We start from the raw sequence: 20,658 nt of genomic DNA, 5'->3' as shown, positions 1-20,658 counted from the left end.
CAAGGTAATGGATCAGGTGTGGTCTGAAATCTGGGCCGGTGCAATCTGCAGACTGGGCATGGTTGTGGCCTGGATACTCGGCCCAGTGGAGTCTGGCGAATGTGTCCGGCATGGTCTTGAGACATGGCCCATTCCAATGCATTCTGATGACTGGGCTTGATACGGTTTGGAGACTGGGCCCAGTGCGGTCTGGTAACACAGCCCAATGTGTGGTCTGGAGATGCATGCCAGTCTGCTGCAGTCCAGAGACTGGGACAAGAGCGAGCCATTCCAGTCAAGAGACAGCTGCCAGTGACACAGCCCCGTGTGCGGTTTGGAAAATTGGCCCGGTGCAGTCAAAAGACACGATCCAGCGCGATCTGGAGTTTCATCTTGGTGTGTTTTGGAGACTGGGTCTGGGCCGTTATGGATACTGGGCCCAGTGCAGTCTGGAGACTCGGCCCGGTGAGGTCTAGGGAATGATACGGTGTGGTCCGGAGACTCAACCTAGTGCAATCTGGAGACTCGGCCTGTTTCAGTCTGGAGACTTGCCTAGTTTGGTCTGGAGACTGGGTCTGATGCAGTCTGGGAACCTTGCGCAGTGCAGTCTGAAGACTGGGCCCGTTGCAGTCTGGAGACTCGGCCTATGTGTCTATCGACTAAGCCCAGTGCTGTCGGCTGACTGGGCCCAGTGCAGCCTGGAGGCCCAGCCCAGTCTGGTGAGAAGACTGGGTACTTGTGTCAGTTTGGAATCCGGGGCCCAATGCAATTGGAGACTCAGCCGGGTATTGTGTGTAGAATGATCCTGTGTGGTCTGGACATTCTGCTGGGTGCAGTCTGAAGACTCGCACGGTATAGTCTAGAGACTCGTCAGAGTGCAGTCTGGAGACACAGCCCAATGTAGTCCAGAGACTGGCTGTCTGGATATCTGGACGGGTCCGTTTCGGTGATATCGCCCAGTGTGGTCCTGAGACTGGACCCAGTGCGGTCTGGAGATTGGGAAAAGTGCAGTCAGGAGAGTGGGTCAGGCATCGACTGAAGACTGGGTCTGGTGCGGTTTGGAGATTCGGCCTGGTGCAGTCTGGAGATTGGACCTGGTGATAGCTGTTGACTGGTCCACATGCAGTCCGAAGACTAGGCCAACGCTATATGGAGACTGGACGCAGAACAGTCTAGAGACTCGGTCTGGTACGTCCTGGCGAATGTGCCTGATGCCATCTGTAGAATGGGCCAAGCGTGATTGGCAGATTAGGTCCTGTGCAGTCTGAAAACTATCCACGTTGCAGTCTGTAGACTGGCCCAGTGTGAGCTGGAGGATTGGCTGTGTGTGGCTTGTAGACTCAGCCAGGTGCAGTCTGGAATCTGGGCCTGGTGCAGTCTGGAGATGGGCACGGTTGTGGTCTGGAAATTGGGCCCGATTCAGTCTTCAAACTGGGACTAGCGTGCTCTGGAGACAGGGCCAGGTGCGGTCTGAGGACTCGGGCATAACAGTCTGGAGACTTGGCCCAGTGAGGCCTAGCGTCTGGGTGTGGTGTGGTCTGGAATCTGGGCCCGGTGCAGTCTGGAGATTGTGTCCGGTGTAATCTGTAGTCTCGGCCTTGTCCAGTCCAGACACTCTGCCCAGTGCAACTTCTAGACGGAGCTCAGTGCATTCTGGAAACTCACCCAGTGTTGTCTGGAGTTTGAGCCAGGAGTCTGGTATGGTGTGTCAGCTCTGCCTAGTGCAGTCTGAAGGCACGACTGGTGTAGTCTGGAACCTCGGCCCAGTGCAATCTGTTGAGTCAGCTTGCTATGGTGTGGAGATTGAATCCGATGCGGTCTGGAGATTCGTCCTATTGCATCCTGGAGGCTGTTACTGGAGTAGTCTGGACACTCAGCCTGGTGTGGTCTGGAGACTTAGTGTAGTGCAGCCTGGTGTCTGGGACTGAGACGATCTGGAGAAGTAGCTGTTGCAGTCTAGAGACATGACCTTGTCCAGCCGGGAGACTTGGCACAGTACGGTGCAGATACTTGACCAGTGTAGTCTGAGGACTGCACCTAGTGTGGGGAGTCGACTTGAACAGGTCTGGTCTAGAGACATAGCACAGCGCTGTCTCGATACTGGGCCCAGTGCCATCTTGTGACAAGGCCCAGTGCGGTCTCGATACTGGGGCCAGTGATGTTTGGAGTCTTGGCCTGATCCAGTTGGAGACTCAACCTACATTTTCAGAACCAGCTAACTGTGTAGAGCTTGCACATTCTCCCGGAGTTTGTGTGAGTTTCCTCCGGCTGTCCCGATTTCATCCCACAATCCAAAGATATGCAGTTAGGTGATTTAGCACTGCTAAGTTGCCCATAGTGTACAGATTCACTGCATTAGTCAGGCGTAAACTGAAGGAGGGGAATGGGTTTGGATAGGATAGTGGTCAGAGGGTCAGTGTGGACTTGTTGGGCCGAAGGACCTGTCCCCACGCTGTAAGAATTCTTCTTCTGCTAAAATAGAATTGAAGCACGTTTGATCTGTATAAAGACGAACGCTGGAAAAGGGATGCCCTGCAGCTCTGGAATTGCACCCTTGCCTGGTCAGTCTTTTACTTGTCGACAGCTTGATTGTGTAGAACTACCTTGAATACATTGTTATGAATATTGTCTAGTAAAACGAGGTACATTTAGTGGATAAATCTAAGCCATCCCAAAGAAAGATATTACCGCTAAAATAGTCATAAAAAGCTGGGAAAATATCTGCATAAGTTAAACAAAGCTCATCAAAGTTTACATTCGCAGGTACACCAAACCTATCTTTGAGGGAGACAGCTGTCGAACCTGGAGATGTTGTCCTGGTTAAGAACTGGGACTGGGGTAGGTTGGAGCCAAGGTGCAGCAGGAAGAGTAGGACTAGCGACCAGGATGCTGCCGAAAATCTATGTGAGCACTTAAAGAACATACCTCATGTATAGACGGAATGCACGCTGAACAGGAGCAGACACAGCAAGGCTGTACAAGTGTAGTAATATATCTGTGCAGTTGCATTACCCAAAACACTACTCTTCTGGTATCATCCACTCATCCCCCTCCTCAAACCAAAAAAAAACTGTGCTCTGGATTGATAACATTACTTTTTTTTCAATAGGTTATATGGGAATTTAGAACAGTGGGAATGACAGTTAAGGCAGTTGGATGCTCCTCCTGTTGAAAGTGGGAAGTTAGAGTCAGCAATAGTGTCCCTGCTGATTGCTCTGCAGGACGTACACTCAACTTCAGCCCCTTGAAAACCACGTTAGGGAAATGGAGCTGGAGCTGGATGAACTTCGAATTATTTGGGAGGCGAAGAACATTACAGAGAGAAGTTACAGGGAGGTAGTCACATGTTAGGTACAGGGAGAAGGTAGCTGGGTTACTGTCAGAGAACGAAAAGGGAACCAGCAGATAGTACATTGAGCCCCTGAGGCCGGTCCCCGCAATAACAAGTATACTCTTTCGGATACTTTTGGGGCGGTTACTTAACAAGGGTAACCCATGGGGGTATAGGTCTCTGACACAGAGTCTGCTACTGTTTTTCAGCAGGTAAGGGGGGACGAGGAGCAGGTCGTTAGTCATTGGGGAATCCAGCATTGGAGGAGAGATAGGAGATTGTGTGGAAACGAGACAGACTCGCGGTTGGCCTGTTTTATCCCATGTACCAGGTGTCATGATGTCTCAGATCATGTTTTTGGGATCCTCGAGGGAGAGGGGAGCAGTCCCAAGTTGTGGCCCGCATAGGTGCTAACGACATAGGTCGAAATGGGATGAGGGATTTAAGGCAAACAATCAGGGAGCTAGGGTGAGATAAAAGGTAGGGGGAAATTTTGGGGAGGGGCGCTGGGAATACGATGGGTGGAAGAAGGTGAGTGTGAGGATGATAGGCCGGAGAGGGGGTGGGGGCGGAGAGGTGGGGAAGAAGATTGAAGGTCAAGACGGCGGTGCTGAATCCGGGGTTGGGACTGAGATAAGGTGGGGTGGGAGAAGAAATGAGGAAGCTTCAAAAATCAACATTCATCCCGTGTGGTTGGATGCAGACCTTGAGTATTGACAAAATATGTTTTACGATATATCATAGGGGAGTCAGAGAGGGACCAGGGAGTAATATGCTAGGCTCTCTCTTCCAAGAGTCGCAGATTGGCACTGGTTTATATAAGTATTATAAAATGCTAAGCTGATAGTTGATTACACTGATTGCCACATCGCATACTGTTTACAGAAGTCAGAAGCGGATAGGCAGCAGCGCGGTTCGACAATGCTATCTTATGAAAAATAACTAATCCATAGATGAGGGAATGTAAACTGCAATACCACGCTGTAACAACTGAATCTTCTTCCAGACCTCTCCGCCCCCACCCCCTCTCCGGCCTATCACCCTCACACTCACCTCCTTCCACCTATCGTATTCCCAGCGCCGATCCCCCAAACTCCCCCCTTACCTTTTATCTCAGTCCTCTTGACACACCAGCCTCATTCCTGAAGAAGGGCTTATGCCTGAAACGCCGATTCTCCTTCTCCTCGGATGCTGCCTGGCCTGCTGTGCTTTTCCAGCACCACACTTTTCAACTCTGGTCTCCAGCATCTGCAGTCCTCATGTTCTCCTAATTACACATATTTGTCGACAATGACCCAGTCTGAGACGTGCATCATTGGCCATATCACTAAACTGTTACATTTAAAGTTTGTTGGAACGAGTGGAGGTATTGGTTTGGTAAAACAATCAGTGACTCTCCAAACTTTGCGAGTACACGATTGAGAATTTCTTAAGGGCTGCTCAAGTGGAAGTTCCCTTTCCCAAATGGTTATGGTGCCTGAGTGTATACATTTGTTCAAATATATATTTAGTAATCAGTTGACAGGCCAGTGAATGTAGACAAATGGCTGACAGACTGAAAATTAATGCTCAGACCACAATCAGATCAGTCAGCCACAATCTTGGTGCCTGGAAGAGCAATGACAAAATGTGTAATGATCCACTCCTGCTCCTCAGTCTTATTTTCCTATGTTCCATTCAGGCCCTCAAACATCCTGCACCAGAGCATATGGAAGCCATTTGTTCCAAATGCCTGGTCCACAGGAACAAAGGATTTCGTTCAGTCCTTCAAGCATGTCGTCCCTCTTCAACATTTGTTGGTAAACTTGTAGAAACAGATACACTGTGATCACAACTCCAAACACCTCACTCTGAGTTGACTCTCAAAATAATTTGCTCTCTGTGTCTGCAACGTTCAATAACAGAACCTCCAGGCAAGTTTCAAACATAATTTATTTTCAATTACGGAACATGACAATAAAAGGAACAGAAAAGGTAATTCAGACGGTCAAGCCTGCCTTGACATTGAATGAGATCATGGCTGGTCTACTTTTGGTATTAACTCCTCTTTAATGTCCAGTTCTTCATAGCCCTCAACCTTGTGACAGGTCAAAACTCCATCTACCTCTTTTTAAAATACTTTCAGTGATCTCGCTCCCTTTATTCTCTAGACCAGATACTTCCTAACATTCATTATCCTCTGTGAGAAGAAAACAGTTCCTGTACATACGCCATCAGTTATCGATTTGAACAAAAGAGAAGAACACAGGGGCTCGGTAAAAGTGATTGGCCCTGATCTCAAGGCCGTATTTGACTGATGATTTCATCGGGAGTGCCGACCAATTTAAAATTAATCGGAGGCAGGTGTAAACTACCCAGTGGTTGGGATCTTTCAGAGCACAAAGGAAAATGTTTGTGGTTGGTGGCCGACAATCCTCTCAGTCCCAGAACATCTCTTCATGAAATCTTCAAGTTAGCCTGCTTCGACATGTCGACCTCCATCACCCCCACCCCACCCACATCTCACTAGCCCATTATAAAATCAGAAGTGGTGATGTTGACAGAAGATCACACAATGTTCAGAACAATTTTTCCCGCTCAGTTCCTGAGACATTATGCAGTAAGTCCGGGACAAAATTCGGGCCTGTGCTGTTAAAGTGATGGTAACATTCATGTAATAGTGCTGCCCGACACTGCATACTTCCAAAGTAAAAAGAGGAGCTCATTCAGCACCTCAAGCTGATTGCGCACGAATATGTGGAAACCATTCAGCACATGGAAACTACAGAACAAGAAGAGGGACAGACCATTCAGTCATACCACACGTTAGATAAGAAGCAAAGGAGTCTGATTGGTATATCTAACTGTTAAACAGGAACTCATTGAGCCCAATCAGGCTCTTGAACCTGTACCATGTGGACGGGAAGAGGCCATTTGTCTCCTCGAGAAACATACACAAGAATGTGTTATCGATGCTCTAACATGAAAACCAATGGAGCAGAGAGAACACTCATAGACTCAAGGAGATTACTTCCACCTCAGAGAAAACCGACCCATGAACTTCATGGAGCTCAGAGGCTGCTTGGAATAGTTCAGTTGTTTTGAATGAAGGTATTGTGGCTTTTGTAAGGATTGTGGATAGCATGATGTTCAGTGCAGGATCCACAGTAACACGTAATATTAATGTGGGGAGAGTTCATTCAAAGACTGGATTTCTTCTTCTCTCATTCGACATGCGGAGTTGTGGTGGGGTACAAGGGACGTCCTCAGAGGCAGTTAGTCTATCTAAAATTCTGTATCACGAGTGTGAATCTTTCAGATTTCACGGCCGTTTGGTTGTTCAAAAATGTCTTGGATGCACAAACCCTATTTGTACTATACCTAGCGATGCTATCTCTGAGATATTACCATTACTGTCTCTCTGTTTCAGGACTTTTAAATCTTTTCGCACGTATAATATGTAAGTGTGCATTGCAAAACTTTTCAAGTTAAAGAATGTGCAATACAATTCATCTCATCACCTTACAAAATCGTTCAGTCAGCGTTGCTGGGATAAACATGCAGTTGAAATATACTTCGCACATTCAGTGTCACAAATAATGTTCAAAGTCAAACAATTTTACATTACAGAGGGAGTTCAGGACAGAATGAGTGATTATCCATCCCCCCTCAAATTTCAATGCAAATACCACTTACTCTCTCACAGCGCCAAAGATTAATCTTCACTCACCCTTTATTTTACCATCATCCCAGGGATTTGAGCGGTGAAACCCGTTTGCTCTCTTTCCGAGGTAAGGAACTCATTCCTTATAAAGGAGAAAAATATGTCCACAACCCTCCAAATACTGCCTCAACAATACTCTCAGGGTTGATCACAATAGTTCTTTTTCATCACTTTGCCATGTCCGTTTCTTTCTTGGTCCATAAAAAGCCATTACTTCTTTATGCACTAGGACTGAGGTAGAATTTAAAATTACCTTACATCGGCAGGTCAACATCAATAAAGCCAGCACCAGAAGTGTCTATGTAGACAATCATCAGTCTCGAGAAGAGACACAATTACAAAAAATGTGTTTGAATTAAGGAACAGCCGCTTACCTGGATGGTAATGAGTTGGAGGAATATGGGAACCGCGCATAGAAAGGAAGCTAACTTTCCTTTTGTTCTTTAAAGGGATGTGTGCCGCCTGGATCAGGTCAGCATATTCTGCCTATCTTGAACTAAGTGGCTGGTTCAGCTGTTCCATAGGACAGTAAAGAGTAAAAGACATTGCTGTGGGTTTGCAGTCACAGGAGAGCTGACTAGGGAAGGATGACATATTGTCTTTTCAAAAGGACATGAGTCAAACAGATGCGCATTTTTTACACAACAATTTATAATAGCTTCATTTCAATGCAATCAATTTCCATCGTGAACTATCAACAGATTATTCTTTACCTCCACATTAATGGCTTGAACACCATGCATTGGCAGATTCTGTGCCGCAAACAAGTTAAACATCTCAATACAATTATTTTGTCACAGAAGCATGATTGGAAGGAATTTGAAATAGTTGTACGCAGATTTTACAGCACTGAGGATAAGGAGGAAACTGGGATAGCATCATGGAGGATCTGGACAGGATTGGTGAGTGGAGAAGACATGGATATGTAAATCTATGCAGGACAAAAATGATTATGGAGTGTGAGGACATTTCTGTTCTTCGCATATTGGTGAGTAATTTGCAAATAGTAATTTGCTAGTTATAATTGGTAAGGAATAGAATTTTTGCTTGGAACTAAACACGTTGACTGACCCCTTTCCAAATTTTTAATGACATGAGCAGCAATTCAGTTTAGCCTGGTTTAATAGGCGGATAGATTGACTTACCCGGAACACCAACTATAGCGAGGATGGGATAGTAAGCACCTTGAATAACTATTAGTACATCATGGATCCGCCATTCGAAAGACATCCAAGGTTGAGAAAGCCAGTAAAGACCTGTGGAAAATGTCCTGTCCATTGGTGGAACATGCCAATCTATAGTTCTCAGCTTCTCATCAATTGTTGGAACATTCCAGTCGATTGTTCTCAGATTCTGATCCATTGTTGGAACATTCCAGCCTAATGTTCTCAGATTTTGATTTCTCCTTCCCGTCTCTCTGGAACTATTGATCCCTTTTCGTGCTATCAATAACTCTGTCACTGATACTATGGGGTAGCACATTGAACTGAGTCCCTAAATAATAAGAGGCAAATCCTCCAGTGACACTTTTATGATCTACGGAGACTGACATTAATCACAGTCACTGAGCAAATAATTCCAATCAATACCTTTCAATTCCATACTGTTTAACTGAAATTCTAAATAATGCTCAAAATTTACACATTCTGGATGGGATATTTGAGATTGACGAATGTTGGTGCTTGTAGGTCAATTGTGCATAACCAGTGAATCTACCTTAGAAATAGGAGTAATGCCAGAAGATTGTCGCGACATAAACGTGCTTCTCTGTTTCTAAATAAGGAAATAAATCCTGTAACAACATAACCAAAAACACAACAGGTCAGGCAGCATCCGATGAGCAGGACAATCAATGTTTCGGGCATTAGCACTTAGCAGGACTCATGAAGACGAGCTTATATCCGAACTGTCAAATCGCCTGCTCCTCGGATGCTGCCTGACCTGCTGTGCTTTTCCAGCACCACGGTGTCGATTCTGATCTTCACATCTACAGACCTCACTTTCTCCCTATAACTACATGTCCCCCACCACCCCAAAAACACGCACTGAAACACTCACACACAAATACACACACACACACACACACACAAACACACGGCTGATACAGGGAGAGTTCCAATTGCTCTGAGGAAAATGCTGCTCCGTCTGCAATGTGGAATCAATTTGTCTTTGAAAATTATTCGTGACAAAGAATGTACGAAGAGTATTTCCATGCAACTTAACCCAGCAATATGGAGTGAACGATTTTGTAAGAAGATAAGTTGAATTGTATTGCACGTTGTATAACTTAAAATGTTTTGCAAAGCACACATGCATTAGTACTGAAAAAGGATTGAAAAGTCCTGAAGCAAACACAACAGTGGTGGTAGTATCACAGGAAGAAAATCGCTAGGTGATGGGCGATAAATGCTCTATGCCTCCAAAGACATTCTTTGAACAAAAAGTCTGAAAACTTCACAGTATTTCATACATTTAAAAAAATCACACACAAAAAACTGCCTCTTGTGCAGCGCTGCGTGGAGGCCAGAAGAAGGAGTTATTTTACGATTAGAAACACAGCAGAGACAGCGAGATGTTAGGGGTGAGGAACAGGCTTTGATATCAAGTTCAATGGTTTTACTATAGAAACAACAGGGGCCACAATGTATAAATATGCAGACAGAGAAACGCACACACAGGGATAATTATACCAATAGAGATAGCACAAACAGATATGGACACTTGCACATGAGCTTTCCTCTGTGTGTGTTTTTCCTGTTTGTCTTTTTCGTCCTTCAGCCCCTTCTTTCACAAAATTACCTGATATACAAAGGTTATCGGAGGAATTTGCATTGATGGTGTTGACAGTGGTGGTGAACTCTTCAGAGGCAGAGTGGCTGCAGAGTAGGCTGCCGGTGAAGCGTTGAGTGGGAGTCATGCTTGCACGCAGATTGGTCTCCTGGTGATAGGATGGCGCCCGCCGGTGTAACCAGTAGTTGGCCGCTGATAGCGACATAAACTGGGCTGCTGTAGAATGGAGTGTCCCCCTGACAGTGAAAGTGAGTACTGCAGATGCTGGCGATTAGAACCAAGATTCGAGCCGTGCTGGAAAAGCACAGCAATTCAAGAAGCATCTGAGGAGAAGACGCCATTCATCAGAAATGAGGCTGGGAGCGTCGGAGGAGGGAGATAAATGGGAGTGAGGTGGGGCTGGGGGGGAAGGCAGCTGATATGCAATAGGTGGATGGAAATGGGGATAATGGTGATAAGTCGGAGGGGAGCATGGAGAAGATCGGTGGGAAGGACGATGGACAGATAGGACAGGTTATGAGGATTGTGCTGAACTGGAAGGCTGGAACTGGGGTGAGGTGGGGGTAAGGGAAATGAGGAAACTGGTGAATTCTACACTGATGCCATGGGGGTGCCGTATCCCAAGGCAAAAAATGAGGCGTTCTAACTGCACGCATCAGGTGGTCAGGAAGACGGGATGGATGACTCCCAGTACCTGATCGTCTGTGACAGAGTGGGAGGGGGAGTTGAAATTATTGACCGCAGTGCGTTGGGGTTGATTCGTGTGGGTGTCCCGGAGATGGTCACAGAAGAAACAGAGGGCTTGGATGACCTGATTTTCCTGATCCTTGAGTGCTGCCTGACCTGCTGTCCTTTTCCAGCATCACTCTAAACGTGACACCTCCACCCGCCATGATCAGGGCCTTCTTGTCCTTCTTTTCTCCCTCTCCCAGCATCAACACCAGCGCCCTTCCATAGACAATCTTCATCATTTGGCTGAATTGGTCCAAACCATGATCAATTTATCCTTTCAAACCTCGCACTTCCTCCAGATGAAAAGTGTAGCCATGGACACCTGCTTGGTCCCCAGCTATGCTATGCCTAACTCTTTGTCGGTTAAGTGAAACGGTCCATCTTCCACAGTTACATGGACACCACCATCCACTTTTTCCTCCGTTACATTGATCACTGTATCAGCTCCCACCTCGTGATCCAACGAGGAAGTTGAACACTTCATCAATTTCAGCAACACATTCCACTCTGAATATAAATTCACCTAGACCATCTCTGACTTCCAGGCCCTTCCTGGACCTCTCCATTTCCATCAATGGTGAAAAACGCAACACTGACATTTTCTCCAAAATTACCAACGTCTACAGATAACTGGATTACATCATCTACTTCCCTGCCTCTGGCAAACTTCCGATCCCTTATTCCCAATTCCTTCAACTCGATGGTCTCTGCTTCCAGGAGGACCAGTCCCTCCACAGAACACACCAGATGGCCTCCTTCTTAAAGACAGCAATTCCGCCCCCCCCCCCCCCACGTGGTTGATAATGCCCTCCAGTGCATCTCATCCACGTTCCATACCTCTGGCCGCGAACGCCAACCGTCCAACCGCAACAAGGACAGAACATCCCAGTCCTCACCATCCACAGCACCAATCTTCATATACATGGCATCATCCTCTGTCATTTCGACCACCTACAAATGGACCCGACAATCAGAGATGTAGTTGCCTCCCCACCCCATCCACTTTCCATTTGGACCATTCCCTCCGCGACTACCTCATCAGATCAACGCCCCAAAGAACCCACCCTCCCCTCCCGGCACCTTCCCCTGCCATCGCAGGAATTCCTCCCTCACCTCCTTCCAATGCCAGAAAGGAGCCTTGCACATCCGTCAAAGTTGCAACTACACTTCCACGCATGTCATTGACTGTATGTGTTGCTCCCAATGTAGTCTTCTCTACATTGGAGAGACAGGACGCATACTCAGAGAGTGCATCAGAGAACATCGCCGGGGCACCCAAGCAATCAACCTCAACGCCCCGGGACTAAACATTTCACCTCCCACTCTCATTCTGCCATGGATATGCTGGTCATGGGCTTCCTCCATCGCCTCCACTTTACTAAATAAAGGATTGATTTAGCTTTGATAAAGGGTCAGTTAGACTCGAAACGTCACCTCTTTTCTCTCCTTACAGATGCTGCCAGACCTGCTGAGATTTTCCAGCATTTTTTGTTTCGATTCCACTACTTTACTAGACTATGCGTGGAGGGAGAACGCCTCAGCTTTCTCTTTGGGTCTGTCCTAACGAATGATATCAATATAGATTTCACCATTTTCCTCATTTCCTCTCCCCCGACCTTACCCCAGTTCCAAACTTCCAGCTCAGCAAAATCCTCACGTCCTGTCCCATCTGTTAATCTTCCTTCCCACCTATACACTGCACCCTCCCCTCCCACCAATCACCATTACCCCCATTTATATCCTCCTATTGCTCTCTCAGCTGCCTTCCCGCCAGCCCTAAACCCCGCCCATTTATCTTTCCAAACCCGAGCCTCCGATCATTGCTGATGAAAGACTTCTGCCCAAAACGTAGATTGTCCTGCTCCACGAATGCTGCCTGACCATCTGTGCTTTTCAAGTACCACTCTAATCTTGTCCCCCTGAGAGCGACATGGTGTGGGTTGGTTTAACCTCGAAGGTGTCGCCGACAGTGACATGGCGTGATCTCGTGCAGCCCGGAGAGGGAAGGTGAAAGCGAAATAGCTTGGGCTTCTCTGAATCGAGTCCATTTAACAGTGACATGACGTGGGCTGGTGTAGCCGGATTATCCCTCTGACAGTGACATGGTATGGGCTGACGTAGGCCAGAATGGACCCCTGATAGAGACGTGATGTGGTTTGGTGTGGGTCAGAGTGGCCCCTGACAGCGACATTCTCAGGCCTGTTACTACTTACAATATCCCCCTGACAGCGACATGGTGTAGGCTAATGTAGTCCATCTGACAGCTACAAGGTGTGGTCTGGTGTAGTGGAACCAGGAATGGGTCCGAAAGAGTGACATGGTGTGGGCTGGTGTAGCCTGGAGAGGGATCTTGAGAGCAACATGGTGTGGCTTGGCGTTGCGTGGAAAGTACAACTGAGAGTGACACAATGTGGGCTATTGTGGCCCAGAATTTCCTTCTGACAGTGACATGGTGTGGGCGAGTGTAGCCCGGAGTATCCTACTGACAGTGACATTCCGTGGGCTGGCATAGTTCGGAGCGGACCCTTGACAGCGACATCGAGTGGGCTGGTGCAGCCAGGTGTTTTCCACTGAGAGCGACATGGTGAGGGCTGGCGTAGCCTGGAGTGTCCCAAGGTCAGTGACATGGTGTGGGCTGGTGTAACCAGGAATGGGCCCCTGACAATGACATGGCTTGGGCTGGTGACGTCCAGAGTAGGACCCTGACAGCACAATTGTGTTGTCAGGTGTAAACTGTAGTGGGACCCTGACAGCGACATGATGTTTTCAGGTCTAAACTGGAGTGGGCCCATGCCAACGACATTGTGTCTTTGGTGCAGGCCGGAATGGGCATCTGACAGCGACATGCTGTGGAGTGATGTATCCCAGAGCGTCGCACTGACAGTGACATTGTATGCGTAGTGGAGCTCATAGTAAACCTCACAGCTACATAGTGTTCGGCTGATAGCGACATGATGTCAGATGGTGTAGCCTTGACTGAACTCTTGATAATTAAATGTTGCTGTCTGGTGTAGCGCGATGAGGGCTGACGACAGAGGCATCGTGTGAGATGGAGTAGGCCAGAGTGTCCCTCTGACATTGACATGCTTTGGCCTGATGAAGCCATGATTACACCCCAGACAGTGACATTATGAGGGCTGGTGTATCCCAGTGCGTCACACTGACTAACATTTTATGGGCTGGTGTAGCACAGAATGGGCCCCTGACATCGAAATGATGTGGGCTGGTGTAGTCTGGAGTGTCCCACTGACAGTGGCATGGTGTGGGCATGTGTAGCTCTGGGTATCCCTATGACAGTGACATGGTGTGGTCTGGTGTGGCCCAGAGGGTCCCTCTGAGAGTGACATGGTGTGGGCTGGTGTAGGCCAGAGTGGGCCCCTGACAGAGACGTGGTGTGGTCTAGTATAGGGCAGACTGGCCCTGATAGTGAGTTTCTCTGCCCTGTTAATGCCTACAGTATCTCCCTGATAGTGACACAGTGTGGGCTGGTGTATCCTGGAGTGGGTCCCTGACAGTGACGTGGTATGGTCTGGTGAAGCCCGGAGTGTCTCTCTGACAGAGACGTGGTGTGGGCTGGTGTAGGCCAGAGTGAGGCCCTGAGAGAGACATGGTGTGGGCTGGTGTAGCCTGGAGAGAGAACTTTAGTACAGCCTGATGTGATTCAGTGTTGTGTGGAAAGTCCAACTGAGATCGACACACCGTGGATTTTTGTAGCCCGTAATGCCCCGCTCACAGTGACATTATGTGGGCTGTTGTAGCCCAGAGTATCCTACTAACAGTGGCATTCTGTGGGCTGGTGTAGCTTGGAGAGGACCGTTGATTGCGACATCAAGTTGGCTGATATAGTGGCCAGGTGTCAAGTGGTTGATATAGTGGGCGGCACGGTGGCACAGTGGTTAGCACTGCTGCCTCGCAGCGCCTGAGACCCGGGTTCATTTCCCGCCTCAGGCGACTGACTGTGTGGAGTTTGCACGTTCTCCCCGTGTCTGCGTGGGTTTCCTCCGGGTGCTTCGGTTTCCTCCCACAGTCCAAAAGATGTGCAGGGTCAGGTGAATTGGCCATGCGAAATTGCCCGTAGTGTTAGGTAAGGGGTAAATGTAGGGGTATGGGTGGGTTTCGCTTCGGCAGGTCGGTGTGGACTTGTTGGGCTGAAGGGCCTGTTTCCACACTGTAATGTAATCTAATCTAATCTAATCTAATCTAATGTGTGTCCCTCTGAGAGAGACATGGAGTGGGCTGGCACAACCTGGAGTGTCCCACTGTCAACGACATGGTGTAAGCTGGTATAACAAGGAATGTGCCCCTGATGTCGTCCAGAGTGGGACCCTAACAGCAACATGGTGTTGTCAGGTGCATAGTGGAGTGGGACACTGATGGAGACATGGTGTGGTTTGGTGCAGGCTGGAGCGTGCCTCTAACATGCGACATGCTGTGGTCTGGTGTTGCCCAGATTGTCCTCTTGACAGCGACATGGTGTGGGGTCGTGTAGTACGGAGTGTATCAATGACAGTGACTTGGTATGGGCTGGTGTAACCCGGAGTGTCTCATGACAGTGACATGGTGTGGGCTGGTGTAGCCGGGTGTGTGTCCATGACAGTAACTTGCTATGAGGTGGTGTAGCCCGGACTATCCCCGTGACAGTGACATTGTGAGAGCTAGTGTAGCCAGGAGTGGTCCCCTGATAGTCATATGGTGTGGGTTGGTGCAGTCCAGAGTGCACCCCTGACAGCAACACGGATTGGGATGTTTTCGGACAGACTGACCAATTTACAGCGAAATGGTTTGGGATGGTGTAGACGGAGTGTCTCCCTTACAGCAACATGGGTCTGGTGCAGCCCAGAGTGTCCCATGACAACAACATGGTTTGGGCCAGCGTAGCCCGGAGTGTGTCCCTGACAGAAACTTGATGAGGGCTGGTGTAATCTGGTGTATCACCCTGAAAGGAGCCTGGTGTGTGCTGATAGTGCCAGAAAGTGGCCCTGACAGTGACTTGGTGTGGATTGGTGCAGTTCTGAGTGTCCCTATGACAGCGACATGGTGTGGGCTGGTGTAGCCCGGCGTGCCCCCGACAGCTACATATGTGGGTGGTGTGGCTCAGAGTGTCCCCCTGACAGCAACATGGTTTGGTTTGGTAAAGCCTGGAGTGTCTCACTGACAGCAACATGGTGTGGGTTGGTGTAGCCCGAAGTCCACACTGACAGCAAGTAGCTATGTCCTCGTGTCGCCCGTAGTGGGCCGTTGACAGTTGCTCTTAATATTTAGAACAACCTAGAACGTTTACACAGAAATTTTTAGCTCAAGTCACGTCCAAGGACGTTAGGCTGGGATCATCTTGGCCATCACTGTAGCTGCACAATTCTGTTTTGATATTGGTGTTGTGGTGCTGACATACACTGGTAACGGTTTATGAGGGATTCAGTGTGAGACGCCATGTGTTGCAGGAGTCCATCACGTTTATAAAACGCTCATTCAGGGTTGTGACCAAGATGCAGAATTACAGAGTTTAAGTGGCAGAATAGCAGAGATGCACTTGCAAGACATCCTTATTTTCAGGTGATTTTTACAAATGTTGAAGCACTTTTCTACAAACACTAAGCTGTGCTACTCCATTGGGCGTCTGTCCAACGCTTCTCCCTGTTGTTCAGATGGGTCTCCAATCGGTCGTCTGTTGTGAGGGATTGTGGGAATAACTGGCCAGCTCCAGTTGAAGGTGTCTGGACAGATGTTAGAAATAAATGGTGTTTTTGAGGTATTGGTGAGACCCAATGACACCGTGTCTGTATTCAAACTCATATTCAACAGTTTTGCTGACTGCAAGATTATGTGTTCACTTTAACAAAGGGTCAGTTAGACTCGAAACGTCAGCTCTTTTCTCTTCTTGCAGATGCTGCCAGACCTGCTGAGATTATCCAGCATTTTCTATTTTGGTTTCAGATTCCAGATCCGCAGTAATTTGCTTTTATTTTATTGTATGTTCACTGATCTGAACATAAGTCAGCTGATTATTACAGTCACTGAATTGTGTAACAGTTAGCTGTATACTCTAGTAATTCAATTATTGTTCACTTCAAATTGCTTTCATCTGAAAAACAATGACATTTTGTTTATTTTTTAAAAAACGTAAGAAATAAAGGTGATATTAACTCTTCATTGTACAAAAATGTAAAGTGACGTGCCATATACTCTTCACGGATGAATCAAACAAGGGACAGACGCTATCTGTGAAGAAGGATTTTGTGAACAGGATTACGTCCCAGGCAACATCACCTTTCTGGTAGGTTCTGTCCCATGGACAGGACACAGCCAGGCAGAAGTCGGGGGGTGCAGCTACTTGGTATATATTTGTATCTAGTGCTCAGCATTGACTCTGGATACTGTCGCCGCTAGGCTAATCTGTTGCAGGTTATGGATAGACGTCAGTGATTCCACAATCGATGGCTCAGATCCATGTGCAGTCCTGCCACTTCTAGTTATGAATGATAGTGGACACGATACAAACCATTAGAAGAAGAGGCTGCTCTCCAACAATGAAATCCCCAATTGTGAGGGAGTGCAACACATCAGGGAAAAATAAAGGTACTGCATTTGTAAAAATCTTCACCAGAATGGCTGAGCAGGTGATGCATCTCGGCCTCCTTCCGTAGGCCCTGGCAGCTCCAACCCCAATCTACAGCCAATTTGATTCATGCAACACAATGTCAAGAAATGGCTGGAGACTCAGGAATCTGTCATTTAACTCCAGAGGTTGCCACATCTCTAGCTAAACTGTACAGTTACAGCAAAAACACTCACACCTAACAACAATGTCATAAACTGTTCAAGTATGTCCTGTTGACAACAAGCAAGGCACTTGCATTGCAACCAGTCACTGGCCCAAGGGTGTATGGTTTACCATGGATGTGTGAACGAAGGTGCCAGCAATAATATGATCCATCGACAATAACCTGTTCAGTGACATTCAGTTAGTGTCCCATCAGACTCACTCAGCTCCTGACCCCATTGCAAGCTCAGTTTAAAAGAATAGAGTTCCAAAGGGGCAGTGAGAATGAATACTCTTAACATTAAGGCACCATTTAACACGGTGTGATAATAGGAGCACGAGAATAATTATAGTTACTAGGAAGCGAGGAGAAGTACTCTCCTAGTTAGAGTAATCACGAGCAAAATGAAGGTTGTTGTCAGTGTCAGCAATTTGAAGTCCAGTAGAGTTCTGCAGCCATTCCTTAGGAAAGAACGCGTCCGAGGCTCAACCATTTCTAGCTGTTGTAATGACCCTCTCTCCATCATAAGGTCAGAAGTGGGAATGTTCACTGATTAAACCATTCCTGATACAGTCCATGTTAAAATACTTGGAAGACATGCAGGTTTAGTATGAAAAATAGCAAGTAATGTCCGTGACACCTAAATATTTGGCAAATAAGGCAATAACGAATCAAACCATCCTTCATTGATTTTCAGTAGCATTACCATCACTGAGTCCCCAGCACAGTGTTTATCAGCATTCTGGATGCTATCATTGACCAGAAATTGCCATGGACTCGCCACATAAATACCACTGCAATCAAGAGCATGTCAGAGGTTAGACATTCTAAGTGAGTAACTCACCTGCTAACTCCCCCCCCAAAGCTTGTGGTGGATTACATTCAGGAATACACCAGGACAAATGCCGCCCTGTTAATTGCTATCACTGCGAAGAACATCCATCCTGTCCAGCACTGATGCTCAGCAATAGCACTGTGTTCCAACTGCAAGATTCACTGCACCAAGGCTTATTAGGAAGAACCTTCTTATCCCACTGCCATCTGGAACAACAAAGTTCGGAAAACCAGTTATGTGCAAGCTCGCTTCTTTATACGGTCAAATGTGAGGAAGTTTGCTCATGATTTTACAATTTTGATCTCCTCAGATCACCAAATCAATCCAAATGCAGCAAGATTTGAACAGCCTGGCGTGGGCTGACAAGTTACAAGTAACATTCATGCCACACAAATGTAAGACAATCACTATCATTAGCCATCTCACCATTGGCATTCAACTTCCAAAGACAGTACCACTGCTGATCCATTGGCACTAACATTCTCAAGTACATCCAAGACCATATAGCTGCTATGGTGAAAACATCAGATCAGAAGTCATGAATTCAGCTGCTGGTAAATTTCCTCCTGTCTTGTGAAAACCTGTCTATAATCTCCGAGGGTAAAGTCAGGAATACGATGGAATAATCTCCACTTGCCTGAATGAGTGCAGCTCCAACAGTACTCAAACAGTTTGACACGGTGAAAGACAATGCAGCTGTCCACCACCGACACTCAGCAGCAGGCGTGAGTACGATGGCACTGCTGAGACAGCACCATCCACACTCATTACAACTACCATCTGAATGGAAAAGGGCAGCATTTCAGGAATAATGATCATTATTCATTACTGTACGTAAGTATTGTAAAGGATGAAGCTAAACGAAGAGTTGGAGTGTTAGCATGACTCAGTCTAAGTTTATTACGGAGAGAAAAGATTTCATTCAAGTGAACAGGAAATATTAACGGGAAGACAATTCAGAATCAGAGCAGTAGCAAGTATTCTGAGGGGGGATAAAATTGGCTCCGTGGAAACGTGTTCCCCAAAGTAAGACGGGTGTAATGGAAAATAAACAAAATTAACATTTACTGTGCATTCTGAAAGAGAATGTTTTGATTAAAAAAAAACTTTGCTGAACTTTGCAAACACTTCTCTGAATTCTGCAGTCGAGGGGATAGCTTGGCTTTGCTAAAATTTGGAAACATTCAACCTGACCTTGCGTGCAGTCGAATTCAGCAAAAAGCTAAGGAAAACATAAAGACAATTATGACCACGGCATGGGAATGAGAAAATCAGAACTCGAATGTTTCCCAGCTCTTTTCCTTGAGCGTGTCATAGGAATAGTATAAAAAGAATATGTGAAATTTGTTCAGGGCCCTTACACAAACCACCATTCCTCCGGTTCACATGAATGCTTGCCTTTTTGACTGGAAAAATGGAGATTCTCTCTGATGAATTTTCACAGAGGATTATCAGGCCATTCTTCAGGAGGGATTCAAAGACTGGAGTAATTCCTACTATGGCCACGGGTTTTAAAGGGTATTGTGCTGTTCAAGGACGATACTCAGACTTCGGGCTTATTCTTATGGGTTCACAGCCTCGTATGAGCCCGACATCATGTTTGGTTTTTGCTCAAAACTCAGGAGGGACCGTTTTTAATCGTGGGTCCGAGACTTCCATCTTAGGGAAACGCCAGGCTTCCCTCTTAGACTCTTAAGGAACCTTCCACTCATTTTTTATTAGCGTTCACTCTCTGAACTGGCTTGATTTAACTACTGAATATACTGTCCCTATATCTACAAAAAGGTAACTGGTGTATATTCCAAATATAACATGGAGGTAGGCATCAAATCAATGGGTGCATCAGGAGTTGTCGCACGAGAGAGATTTACCCGCACCCCCATTGTGCGAAACCAGTAATGGGGAAACATTCCAATTCTCATTTCTGTTATCGAAATTCTGTCATTTAAATCTGATGGCTTGCAATCGCATAGTGAGATTGTGTTTGAATTTGCTCAGTACCCCGATGGGCTTGCGGGTAATTCAAAGGGAAGATTTACCACTGCAGGCTGTAAAATACGACCCACGACCTCTGATGTATGTCTATGAGCGGCGAAAGAGCTTGTGAGCGAAAAGTTCAGTAAGCGATTCACTCGCCCTGGAAGCAAGTAAACATGTTAATCGTATTAACACTGTATTTCTGGCTGAGGACATGCTGCATTGCACGGCAGACATACACCACGATGGCCCTGAAGAACCATATGAGAAGGATTGGTTCAGGAGATTGGTTAAACAAGATCAGTTGTTTTTGTGCGAATTTTATTCGAATGATCACAGATGTGCAGTTATTGGGAACTTATCTAACGTATCTGTGACGGCAAGAAGACCCTATCTTATGAATGTGGGAGGCTTCACTCCTTACGTGTCACTGGAGAAGGTTGAAAGGTTGGGTCTTCAGGGAGGATGTGAGTATCTGGTTCAATTCAGATATGCAGACGTAAAGGGAGAAACTACATTGGCTAAAGGAAAGACAGTGAATATTTACACG

Source organism: Chiloscyllium plagiosum, chromosome 10, assembly GCF_004010195.1.
Source record: "Chiloscyllium plagiosum isolate BGI_BamShark_2017 chromosome 10, ASM401019v2, whole genome shotgun sequence".
NCBI lineage: Eukaryota > Metazoa > Chordata > Chondrichthyes > Orectolobiformes > Hemiscylliidae > Chiloscyllium > Chiloscyllium plagiosum.
The sequence above is the reverse complement of the archived record's forward strand: the minus strand, read 5'-3'. Positions refer to the sequence as shown.